General features: G+C 37.9%; 1 long non-coding RNA gene across 1 annotated transcript; it reads left to right on the forward strand.

The window, feature by feature from the left end:
* Window positions 1-650: 650 nt before the first annotated feature.
* LOC128311372 (uncharacterized) lies at window positions 651-6,503 on the forward strand. The gene is made up of 3 exons (XR_008289771.1): window positions 651-777; window positions 1,585-1,710; window positions 6,005-6,503. It is a non-coding gene; the product is annotated as an uncharacterized LOC128311372 (long non-coding RNA).
* Window positions 6,504-13,092: the final 6,589 nt, after the last annotated feature.

Below are 13,092 nucleotides of genomic sequence, written 5' to 3' on the forward strand. Positions count from 1 at the left end.
ATACGAATGATCTAGAAAAATAATTTCCCTAGAGGACATAGAGGGTGGAACTCAGATTGCATGAGGCCAAGGAGTTAACGAAAGGGAGAAAATGGGACAGGAGCTTGAGGAGGAAGAAGGAATGGGCCGATTCTTGGAATACATTTTGTCTGTATTTTTCTTTTCTGTTTTGTCATTTTACTCATTCAGCCCACACATATCTACCAAGGGCACAATAGGAGCTTAGCGCTTTGCTCAACATTTTGATGAAAGAAAACAACTGCAGACTCACTTGTAGGTGAAGGAGAAGGAATGAAAGAATCATCACAGAGAATGAACTACACATTAAATTAATAATAATCATGCTGTAGAAAGAAGCCAATATAAGCCAATGAAACTAGACCTCTGGCAAAAAACAGACCCAAAGGATAAGAATGGCGGAAAACAGACAGGCTGATTTAACATCAACCGGCATCAGAGAGCTCTGCCGGAAAAGGATATTAGGCTCCTTAAGTAGTTTTGATCACAGCAGTTTGGGTCACATATGGTGTGCACACACTTGGAGGGAAACCAACTAGCAACAGGGTTATCTTCAAGGCAAGACCAAGGAGGGGCTCAACAAGTGAGCCTGGGCACTAGCCACTCCCCATACTATGATGACATGATAATGACAGGAAGTGTGGCATGATGTAGTTCCAGCAGGAGCCTGGAGAGAGTAAAGAAAGAGAACAAAGGAGGGAGATGTTTGGAGTTCAGCAAAAGCACATGACTCCAAGCTGGTGTTCTGACATTATCCAGGTATTACAGTCTTGTCACCTCATTCTGATTTTGGTCAAAATCCATACTAAATTAGAAATCATGTCATTGTGAAACCAGGTGGCTCACTAATTTACTAGTCAACGTGACTGAACGGAGTCAGCCTTGAACGAGAGAATGGGGATATGTGACTCTCCTGGAAGCCTGGAGAGGGGATTTGCCTCACAGAAGCCAGAAGAGCCTACTGCTTAACTCTCCCTGCTCTAACTCAGAGTCCAGGAGTTACTAAAAGTTCTCTATCTGAAGAGGTGGGGAAAGGTACTCAGCAGATGGGCAGAGAGGAAGGTATGAGAGGCTGAGGTGACGTAGGTTGGGGAAAGAGATTCAGTCCCAAATATGAGTAAAGAGAGTCACTGGATTGGAATGAGGCAGAACAAACAGGGAGAAGAGGCAGAAAGGGATGACTCAGAAAATCTTTGAGGCTGAAAGGGAGCTGAGAGATCCATTGACCTTAAATTTCTCTAAAACTGTTGATGTGGGTAAAAGTTTAAGAAGCTGGAAAGAACTAAAAAGGTTTCAACTGTTCCTGTGGGGCATTCAATTAAGTGGGTGGATTACTGGGTGAGTTACTGGGACTCATGAGCAAGAATTTAGGGGTGGAAAATGCTAGTCAGGAGAGCTGAAGGAATGGATGGTGGCCAGGAAGGGCCAAAAAATGGGAGAAGGTAAAGGGCTGGATGTCTGAAGGATGGGCTCAGTTACAGTCAGAATGGGACAGCAAGGAAAAGATGGAAGGACTGCATTCCACAATTCAAATCAACATTAGAAATCTATGTTGTACTTCTTCAGCTGGGTCAAGAGCTCCTTGAGTTATCTCAGTGACTGCTGCCATCAAGAGGAAGTGCAAAAAAGGTGGAAGCAGAAATTCAAATGTTGAAACAGTTGTCCAATAGAAATATAAGGTGGATCTATCTTGTAAGTACTTAAAATTTTTTTAATATCCATAATAAAAAAGAAAGAAGACTTAATAGGTTTTATTTAGCCCAAGGTATCTAAAACATTATCAATTTAGCTCTTAACCAGTATAAAAGTTATGAATGAGATAATTCCCATTATTTTTCCTACAAAGTCTTTCGGATCTTGTGTGTATCAATTGCTGTCATCACATCTCAACTTGGATGCTAAATTTTTATCAGAAATATTTGACCTCTACGGAGATTTCATTTAATTCACTGCTGAGAAAGTAGATTCACGTACCCAGGTTGTTTCAAACCCAATTACATTTTGGAGAGTTTTAAAGTTTAAATTTATGTTAACTAAAATGCAATAAACAATTCAGGCTCTGAATCACAAAGCCGTATTCAAGTGCTCAGCAGCCACATGTGGCCAGTGGCTGTGGTATTGGACAGTGCCTGCATATTTGCCAGCTGCTAATATCATTAAGCAGCTATTGATCGCTCCTGGGGTTTATGTACTGTTTTATGGAGATTAAGAGGTGAGAACTGGAACTGCCCTTTGGAAGATAAAACCATGAAGGCATGAGAGTATGGGCATCTGATTCTCCTAGTCTGGGAAAGTGCCAGGAGACACAGACCGGCTCTGTCATAACCAGCCATGAAGAGAGTTACCATGTTTTCTCTCACATACAGAGGATTTATAAAGCTCACCTCTCTTCTAAAAGTATATCCCTGCCTTAAGCATAAAATGCAAATGAGGATAACTGTATTATCAAATGGTTCACTCTATTTTCCACGTCCTTTTGCTAGACCAGGCCATTGATGAGAGGCTTCTTAGAATTACCTTCCATTTTCCTTCCTTGAAAAAATATTTGGCTCTTGTTCTTGCACCAATTAGTAAGCTTGGATAAAAGGAATTGGTGTAAAGGAGAGAGATCTGCGTTGTTGTTAGTGTGATTTATGCTGCCTGCTCTGTATCACCTGTATATAGCTCATAATCAATTTGTACATAAAGTTGATTGAGCTCTATGGGAATATTTAGATGAAAGAAACTCTGTAAATGCCAGGTATTTATTATGTTCATTATGGTCATATAATGTGGTAATAACAGAAATGTTACAATTGATTTAATGGCGCTCTGTACTTTGAAGTACATCTTTAGAATTATTATTGTAAACTTACTTCTTGAGTTTTTATATTATTTCATGCCTGCTGTTTCGTCTATGAGCTTTCTTGTATAGTGACCAGATGCTGAGTAGATTTAGTTGCTTTCAGAGGTATATCATGGTGTCCTACACACACGATTTGCAAAGAACAACTGCATATATTGTCTGATAATAGTTTGTACAGTAGAAAGGACTGTGTGATCAGTCCTATTTTAGAGACAAGAAAAGTGAGGTGCAGAGGTACGTAGTTTAAGATTACATAATTAGTAAATGGCTGTGTGAAGACCAGTACTCATCCCTACCCTCACCTTTTTCAGTGTTTTTGTTTTATTGTTTTCCATTTTTATGGAGGAATACCAACATACATCACTATGTAAGTTGAAGGCCTGTAGCACAGGGGTTCAATTTACATCTATTCTGAAATAATCACCATGATAGGTTCAACCAGCATTCACCTTCTCATACAGATACAAGAAGGAAAGAAAAAAGAAAAAAAAATATCTCCTTGGGATGGAGACTCAGGAGTCAATCTCTTAACAACTGTCCTAGCACATGGCAGAGCTAACTGTAGTCATCATGTCGTACATCACATCCCTAGTACTCAGTCATCTTACAACTCAAGTTTAGTATTTATCCTTTTTTCCACAAATTCGCAATATCTAAGTTATGTGTTAATGAGTAACGTTCCAGAAAAGCAGTATAAAAGAATGGCTAACACACAGGCTTGGAATTGTCATGGCCCCTGTTCAGATCCCAGTCTGCCACACACTACTACCTACTGGTACTGCCAGAGCCCTGGTTTCTTCACTCATGAAAGGGGAAATAGTAAAAATTAAATGAGATTTTTGTTTAACATGGAGAGTATTGCCCAATCTTGATTTTAGGTGAAGAATATGAATCTTTACAATGGCTTATTACATAAATAACGTGGAGATATTAATATTAGGTAGAATACCACAGTGACCTCAATGGCTATGCCACGTGAACACTTCTATCAACCACATCCCAAGCCACTGGGCCACTTACCCCCTATCTCCCGACCCCATTAGTCTCTTTTCAAAGCTTTGAACCTACTAAGCGCTTTCCCCTCCACAGAGCCTTTCCAGACACTGGTCCTTCTGCCCAGGATATTGTTGAATAGGCTCCTTTCTGGGTCTTTTCTTCCTTCCTTCCTTCCTTCCTTCCTTCCTTCCTTCCTTCCTTCCTGTCTCAGGTTCAAAGTCACCACCTCACAGAGTCCTTTCATGACTGCCCTATCTAAGGAGACTACCTTCATCCCCAGCTATCTCCTATTGCTGGTCTCTCTGCTCCTTCACAGCTAATACTTGCACTTTGTCATTAAATTTTATTATTTATTGAATGCCACTCGCTTGTCCACGTAAGATTTGCCCAGAAATACTCTGAGAACTGTATGTAGTATGCATCTGTGTTTGAATACATGTATTCATTTAGAATTTTGCTTTAATAAGCTACCATTTTACTGTGGACATTTTTCAGGTCATTAAAAATGTGGTTATGACCTAGCTTTTAATGTTTGTATATTATTTGGTCACATGGATCATTTATTTAACTACTTATTTAACTCTTACTATGTATCTTCATGCTTTAAAACCTATTTTAAGAAGCATTGCTATGAATATGTTTGTACAGATGTCTCCATTTACATCTTTGATTATTTTTTTAGGATGCACTATGGGAAGGTGGATTTACAGGATTAAAGACTGGCTACCTATTGCCAAATTTCTTTCTGGAGAAATTATAATAACATATTCTTGTGACAGTGTTTGAAAATACCTCTTACATACAGTGAAGAACAACGAACTTTATTCTTCATCAATAATGCCATTTTATAGGCAACAAATAACATTTCTTAAAAAATTTTTTAATGTTTATTTTTGAGAGAGAGAGAGAGAGAGAGAGAGAGAGAGAGACAGAGTGTGAGCCAGGGAGGGGCAGAGAGAGATACAGAATCTGAAGCAGGCTCCAGGCTCTACGCTGTGAGCACAGAGCCCTACACAGGGCTTGAACTCACAAACTGTGAGATCATGACCTGAGCCGATGTCAGACGCTTAACCAACTGAACTACCCAGGCACCCCTGCAACAAATAACATTTCTTATTTAACTTGCATTAACTTGCTTAATCAGAAGTAATCATATTTGTATGTTTATTAGATACTTGTATTTCTTCTATCAGTGGGCTTTTGCTCACTTTCTTATTTTGGTTTTATGTTTATAAAGTCAATTTTATATTAATATTAGCCAGTTGTCCATAACATTATTGCAGATATTTTCCCAATTGCTTGATTTTTACATTTGTCTATATTTTAACTTTTTTTTAAGTTTGTTTTTTGAGAGACAGAGAAAGAGAGACAGAAGAGAGTTAGCGAGAGAGAAGAGCGAGAGCGACAGCGAGAGAGAAGAGTGAGAGTGAGAGCGGAAAGCGAGACAGAGACACAGAATTAGTGAGGGAGGGGCAGAGAGAGAGAGAGAGAGAGAGAGAGAGAGAGAGAGAGAGAGAGAGAGAGAATCCCAAGAAGTCTCTGAACTGTCAGTGCAGACCCTGATGTGGAGTTTGAACTCACAAACTGTGAGATCATGACCTGAGCCCAAATCAAGAGTCAGATGCTTAACCTACTAAACCACCCAGGCATCCCTAAATGTTTATATTTTTGGTGGATAGGCCTTTGGAATTTCTGTACAGTCAAACTGACTGGACTTTTTATGGTCTTTTCACTTCCTATGTATTTAGAAGGTCCTTACAAATGACTGAATCAGTTAAATAACATTTTTCTTGGACATGGTTTACTTTTTTGCCACTTGTGATTAAACTCTTTAGGTCTTCTAAAATATATCCTAAGGTATGGTATCATAGGATATATTCTAATTTGTCTTTTTTTAAAAATAGAAAATAACTCTGTATTTTCCAAAAAAATCTATTTCCTCCTCATTGGTTTATGATGTTTTACCACACATCCTGTTCTCATCATGTATACAGGATGGCCAGGTGGAAACTTAACACTGGTGCCTTTTTTTCTATAACTACTCTAGGTTTCAATCATTCTTAAATATCTAGTAGGATGATTTTCCCCTCTCAGCTTTCCTTTCTCAAAAAATTTTCACTTATTATTACTTGTTCATACTTGCAGATAAAGAGCCATCTTGTCCACTCTGGTTAGCTGGATAACGTCCCTCAAAGATATCCAGGCCCTAATCCTTGTAATCAGTGAATGCTACCTTATACAGAAAAAGGGTCTTTGCAGATATAATGAAATCAAGGGCCTGGAGAAGGGTCCTTCTGGATTATCTAGGCAAGCTCTGGAGGTCGTCGCAAGAGCTTAACTGGGAGGCAGAGGGAGATTTGACTATAGAGAAGAAAGCCATGTGATGCTGGAGCAGAGAAAAATTTGAAGATTTCTGCTCCTGGCTTTGAAGATAAAGCAAGGGGCCATGAGCCATGGAACTCAAGGAACACGGCTCTGGAAGCTGGAAACAGCAACTCTTCCCTAGATCCTCTCAAGGGACAAGGTCTTGCCAACACCTTGAGTTCAGCCCAGTCAAACGGATTTTGGACTTCTACCTCTCCAACTGTGTAAGAATCAATATATGTTCTTTTAAACAAGTTTGTGGTAATTAATTACAGCAGCCATAGGGAACTAATATACCAATTTAATAAAAAAATGTTCATGAGATATTTTTGAATTTTATTAATGCCCTTCATTAATATGTGAAGAATTGACATATTTAAATATTCAATGTTTCCTTCCAAGAAAGTGTCTATTTTACTTTTGATTAAAATTGTGTAGCTTTTTGAGAAATTTCTTGCACTAGTATTTTCCAATGAAAGATTTTTCATTTTTCAGAGAATCAGGAGCATGGTTTTTATAAAGCGACTGTACAGAGCATTCCTCTGTAAACATAAGCACAGAGGGAATAGGAGTGTCATTAAGAGTGGCAGGAGTTGGGCATAACAGGTCAACTTCAATAATATTATATAAGGAGAAACAATTTGGTTCTTTAAAAGAGGTTAGCATAAAGGGATAAACTTACAATTTCCCCCAAGTTATTTTATTCTTTTGAAAGTCTCTTCTGTGAGCAAATTTTGTTCATTATATGATTACAGATGATGAATAAATGGAAATATAAAGCTGCATTATCTCTCTAAAGTACAATTTCTACAACACTGCATTAGAGTATACCCTAAATAGTTCTTAAAGACTGAAATCATGTTCTTCACAGAAGACTTCGTAATTCTGAAGTTTCTGGAATTTTATTCACAGGCATTTTCTTTGATAAGCATTTGATATTTTACTGTCCTTTTTTTGATAACCAAGTAACTTATGTTAAAAAGTTTTTCATATTTCAGAAATATTTATGGGAGGAAATTCTGATATGTCAGAGTGGAGTTAATTACTCACATGTTTTTAATATGACTTACTGAAACATTTTGCTCAGGTAACTTTTTATAGTAGGTGGTTCCAGTAGGTGAACATCAGAATCCTATAAGAAATTTAAAAAAAAAATGCAGATGCCTTGGTCTTCCCCAAAATGTCCAGAAGGGAGTAAAAGCATTTGTCATTTTATTTATTTATTATTTATTTATCATAGGTTTCTTAATTTCGAGAGAGAGAGAGAGAGAGAGAGAGAGAGAGAGAGAGAGAGAGAGAAGTGAGGGGAGGGGCAGAGAGAGAGAGGGAGAGACACAGAATTCAAAGCAGGCTTCAGGCTTGGAGTTGTCAGCACAGAGCCCGATGTAGGGGTCAAACTCAAGAACCATGAGATCATGACCTGAGCTGAAGGCAGATGCTTAACCCACTAAGCCCCCCAGGTGCCCCTGCATTTCTTTTTAAAAAGCTCTAAAGATGATTCAGGTGTGCCCAGAAGTCTCCTCACTTGGGGTTATTCAGTAAACTCTGAGGACTTAGAGATTTCTGGAATTCTCAAGCACTCCCAAAGGTCAGTTGAGATGTCACTGAGGTCACTGTGTGAATGGTCTCATTCTCTTTGAGCTAAGGATCTAGTCCCTCTTCTACACCCAGCAGCATCTCCCAGAGTTTTCTTCTCTATATAGTAAATCTCATTAAGAGTCAGAAAGGGCAACTTAAAATAATCAATTTTACTTTAGTTTATGGGGAAATTCTTAGGATAGTGCAGCATTTGTGAATCAAGGATTGAAAGTCCTCCAGTATATCTTTTTCAAATGTCAAGGGTATATCGATTCAGGTTTATGTTAATATTGTGAATATACATTTATGGGAAAATGAAAGATATTCTAAAATTTTTGAGGGAAGGAAGTAGGTCATCCTTTATCACTTTCTAATCCTGAATAGTCAAGGAACTGTTTGAACACAGCTTTCTTCTTACAGACTTTTAAATACTCAGTTTTACCCAATGGTGACCTTTCTTGTTTCCAGTTGCGAGACATTTGCAATCATTTTGGTACCTGAATATTACAGTTTTTATTGTGCTTCAAATATTGCATTCATTTTTGTTTTTTTCCTCCCTCAACAGGTACGAGGCTGTTAAGGGCTGGGAACTTTAGTACCTTCTGCAGTGCTAAAAATGTTGTCAAGGATGTTTTAAGTCTATGAAATTCATATATTACATCGAATGAAATAAAAACATTTTTCTTGGGGCACCTGGGTGGTTCAGTTGGTTAAGTGTCTGACTCTTGATTTCAGCTCAGGTCATGATCTCACACTTCCTGGGATCCAGACCCACATTGGGCTCTACACTGGCAGTGCGGAGCCTGCTTGGGATTCTCTCTCCCTGTTCTCTGCCCCTCCCCGGCTTGTGCTCGCTCTCAAAATAAGTAAATGAACTTTAGAAAGCAACAACAAAGATACAGATTTTATCGGTGTCAACTAGCCAAACCTCACTTACCTGGCTTTTTCCCTTAATAGTTAGAAATTTTAAGCAGACTAAACAAGGTGACCACTTTCTTGATAGTCAGTGCTCACAATTGGATTGCCAGTTGGGTAGTTTAAATACATGCCTTCTTAACGAGAATTCATTTCAAAAGCTACCGGATTCCTCTGTAAACAGCAAAACCAAACTTTTTAGCTATAGTGTGCTTTGGTGTGTATGTTTATATTCTTACGTCTGTGTTTTGTTTACATGTGTGTGGGGATATGAGGGGAGAAACTTTCTATGCTGTAATTATCAAAGCAATAATTAGCTGGGAAATATGCAACAGGTATGTGATTCAAGATAATTCAAATCCATTATTAGCCAAGACAATTAAAGTGTCTTAACTTTGATTAACACAACAGTAATGCATCACCTGTGTGAATGATTTCTTGGCAACACTGGCTGAATTTCATATTTATCATAAATACAGTGTTTGTTAAAGAAATGGCATCGTAAATGCTTTCTTCCACCCTTATGAAAGTGAAATTAAAACGCCTTTATAGGGTACAGCATCCTCCTCATTAAACTTCACAGAAGGGCTCAGTGAAAATAGGATTTCAACACAAGTTTCTTCCCCCTTATCTTTCTTTCCAGCTGTTCTGATTCTCCTAAAAATCAACTTCTGTTGGTGGTTTCTGTTAATAGGTAATAAGACCGGTGATTTAAATCACTGATTATTCTCTTTCGGCTTTCAAACTGTTCTAGCATGCTTCTAGTTAGAATAATGATGGCAGTGATAAGTCCATGTGAGAGGATGGTAATTTTATACATTAATGCTCACCGAGCTTCTTAGGTTTACATTAGCTTTTGCAATAATAAAGAAGTTCTAATGGTAGAAGAAATACTTATGAATATCTGAAATATAGATGTGCCCTCTAGCAAAATTAGAGATCTACACAAGCCTTGTTGGGATTCGTTTTGCTGCAACAAAACACCTATTTCCAGCACTGGTAATTAGCTAACTGAGATTACTCTGGTGTATGTGTATTCAGTTCTCAAAATGTTGTATTTTGATCAGTTCCACGAGCTGTGTCTTAAGAGACCTTCAAGGGAAATTCACTTCTATTTATAAGACAAATCTGAAATAATTTCCTTCCACGGCTGCACAAGTGCACACAGACGTGCTTATATTTACTACGTGTGTCCGCAGAGTCTCCGTGACCTGGTGACATGTCTGGTAACAACTCTGACACAGAAGAAGATGGATACTTTTTAATTGGGAGTAGCTACACTTTCAAATTCTTTAGCAAACCATTACTTAGCATAAAGTCACTTTGGAATCAAATATGAACCTTTGTCACATCAGTATTCATTGAAAAGCGCTTAGGTGATTAAAGACCCTTGGCCCCTAAATATTTGGCGACGTACCAGCACCAGCCATTTAAAAAACCTTATTAGCTCTTTACACTTCCGGGGATGGCAGCGTGAAAAAGTACAACAAAATGAGAGAAAACATAATTGCCTCCAAATGAATGTGCCCTCAGTATGGCCAAGGCTGGACTATTCTGAGCTGCTACTATTCTCACCAGCTCCCTACGTCTCTCACTAACTTCTGAGACTTCTGAACTCTCTGCTTCTGTAGTGCAATATTTTTTCCATAACAATGCAAAATTAAAAAATGAATGAACTTTTAAATTTGCATTATCCAAGTGAGACTGGGTTAAAATATACATTTAGCAAATGTAGCAAATTTCAGCATGTTTAGTATTTCAAAAAATGCCTTTAAATTTTTTTAATGTTTATTTACTAAAGATTTTAAGATTTATTTGACACACACACACACACACACACACCCAGAGTGTGTGAGCGGGGGCGGGGCAGAGAGGGAGACAAAGAATCCAAAGCAGGCTCTAGGCTGTGAGCTGTTAGCACGGAGCCTGAAGGAACGTGGGGTTAGAACTCACAAGCCCTGAGGGCACGACCTGAGCTGACGCTGTTGGACTGACTGAGCCACCCAGGAGTCCCTCAGGAAATGCTTTTAATTTTAAACAAACTTGTGGAGCAAATATAAACCGGGTATATGCAGATGACAGCTCTTTAATAATTTATTATACTAATCTTAGTAACTACCATTTATTGTGAAGGAATTCTATGCTAAACTGTATGGTCAGGCACACATTTAATCCCATCAGCAAAGCTATGAAGTGGATATTCCCATTGCTGTGTATGGATGGGAAACTTGAGGCTTGGAGAAGTAACTTAAGTACTTTGTATAACCTATAGAAAGTTATAAAGTGCGCAATTGGTCTGGTTGAAATTAGAATCCAGGTTTGCCTAACTTCGAAGCTCTGTTTCTTGACCACTAAGTCCAAATGACTCCTCATACAGGTTCCCTAAGCATTTGCAAAAAAGATTTCTTTAGGAACTGTTCAAGACATGAATGAATGACTTTGTGTAGGTAGTCATTGAATGAACCTAAAACTTTTATAAAGAATACCCTTTGCTCAAACTGTTTATAACTCATACTTTAACCTGTTCAAAAGGAAATTTCCAGTCATTAAATACTTAGTACTGCAGTGAAATCCAGTCCTTTGATAGGTAAAGATTGTACGTATTTTTAAGCGTACAGACTACGACAATCTTTCAATGTCTGATTAAAATTTGCAAAATGTTTACCTATACCTTATTTGGATAATCAATATTGTTTAAAAATATTCTACATCATAAATGTCCTAATTTAAAAGTAAAGATACTTTTTAATAAGTTGAAACAAGTAATTATAAAAGGAGATATTTTTTCTCTAACAGGATAATGGTTAACAGTCATTAGTGAGTGGCTAATGGCAAAAAGAATATGAAACAATTATGATCGTACCAGAAAACTGATTTATAATAGAAAGGAATAACGCACATTGGCAAAAATAAAAGAGGTGTTTTGAGGTCCTTGAAAAGAACGAATACTATTCCTTCAGGTTTATGATTTCCTGTTTCTCCTTCTATCTAGTGCCTTTAACTACAACAATCTTATTGTTTCTTTAATCCTATAACAATTTTAATCTTCAATATAAAATCTATATGTTTATTAATCTGACTCAGGCTTGAGAATGAAGGCTGGGTTTTTTCTGCACTTTGTGAGATCCCCCTATTTTCTCCATCTTGTCAAGTTACTGCTAAGATCACCTAACACTGTCAGGAATGTTAAGAAGTAATAGACATTGAGAGAGCAATGATTGAATTTTCACTCAAAATATTGTTCTGTAACTTTGTCAGTCTGCAGTATCACGAAGCTCAGTATTTTCGTTGTTGTATTATTAATATATTGCACATTTACCCCCCTTCTCCTTTCAACGCACGCTTTCCTTCTATTTCATAATTCGGAGGTCAGGCACACATGTTAAACTTTCATTTGGTGTAATCCCGTGGGTACCAAATGTATTCTTATTTGGGCACTCACATGACATCTGACCATTTCCTGGAGTCCAGGTGGAGAAGAGAAATAGCTTTGTGTGACATGAAATGCTGGGAGAAAGGAGGAGAATGTTTTAGGTCAGAGGTTGCAGTAGGTAAGGAAGATTCTGCTCAAATACTTCCATTTTCTCAGTGGAGCACACAGCAATATTAGGATTTATGGTGAAGAGCTGGGAAAGCAAGCTTAAAAGGGATCATAACATCTTAGAGCAGCTGCCATGGGAAATGTGTAGGAGGATGACGAGGACAAGGTAAATAATAATGAGCAATTGTCAAGTTCTTAGACCCATGTAGCCAGTGCAGATTTGCTAAATGGCCAGGATGCAATTTTAGAATGAATGTCAACTAAGCCACCTCTGGACTGCCAACACTTAAATCTACCCAGATATTAATTTGGGGGGGGGGGGAGAGTGGGGCTAAAAAAGCCCAACTCTCTCACTTAGGTTACTCTATTAAGTTAAATATAGGCAGTGAGGCTATTTCCCTCCTAAGACAGTAAGAAAAGCTCTGTTAATTTCGAATTTTAAAATAACGTCCAATAAGCCATGGCATATAAATGCAATTGAACACTACACATATTAAAAGGACTAAGGCAGTACTATATATGCTTACACAAGGGAATTTCAGAGATAGTAAATCAAATGCAACATCGTATGTATAATATGATCTCCATGTTGTAAATAAGCTGTGGTTAGAACATACCCCTGGAATGTTACCAGTTTGTAGGCATCAGACAGAAGTTTTCAGGGTGCAACTTTGGAAATTGAACATGGCTTTATAACAGCATGTTCCTTTGTTTCTGCAGCTGAATGCTTAACCTTTGTTGAAGGATATATAAGGTGGGAGGCTGCCCACTTTAATCATATCATGTATCAACAGGACTCTGGATGGAGCTATTTGACAAAGTATATAGGTGGAGC

Source organism: Acinonyx jubatus, chromosome A3, assembly GCF_027475565.1.
Source record: "Acinonyx jubatus isolate Ajub_Pintada_27869175 chromosome A3, VMU_Ajub_asm_v1.0, whole genome shotgun sequence".
Classification (NCBI taxonomy): domain Eukaryota; kingdom Metazoa; phylum Chordata; class Mammalia; order Carnivora; family Felidae; genus Acinonyx; species Acinonyx jubatus.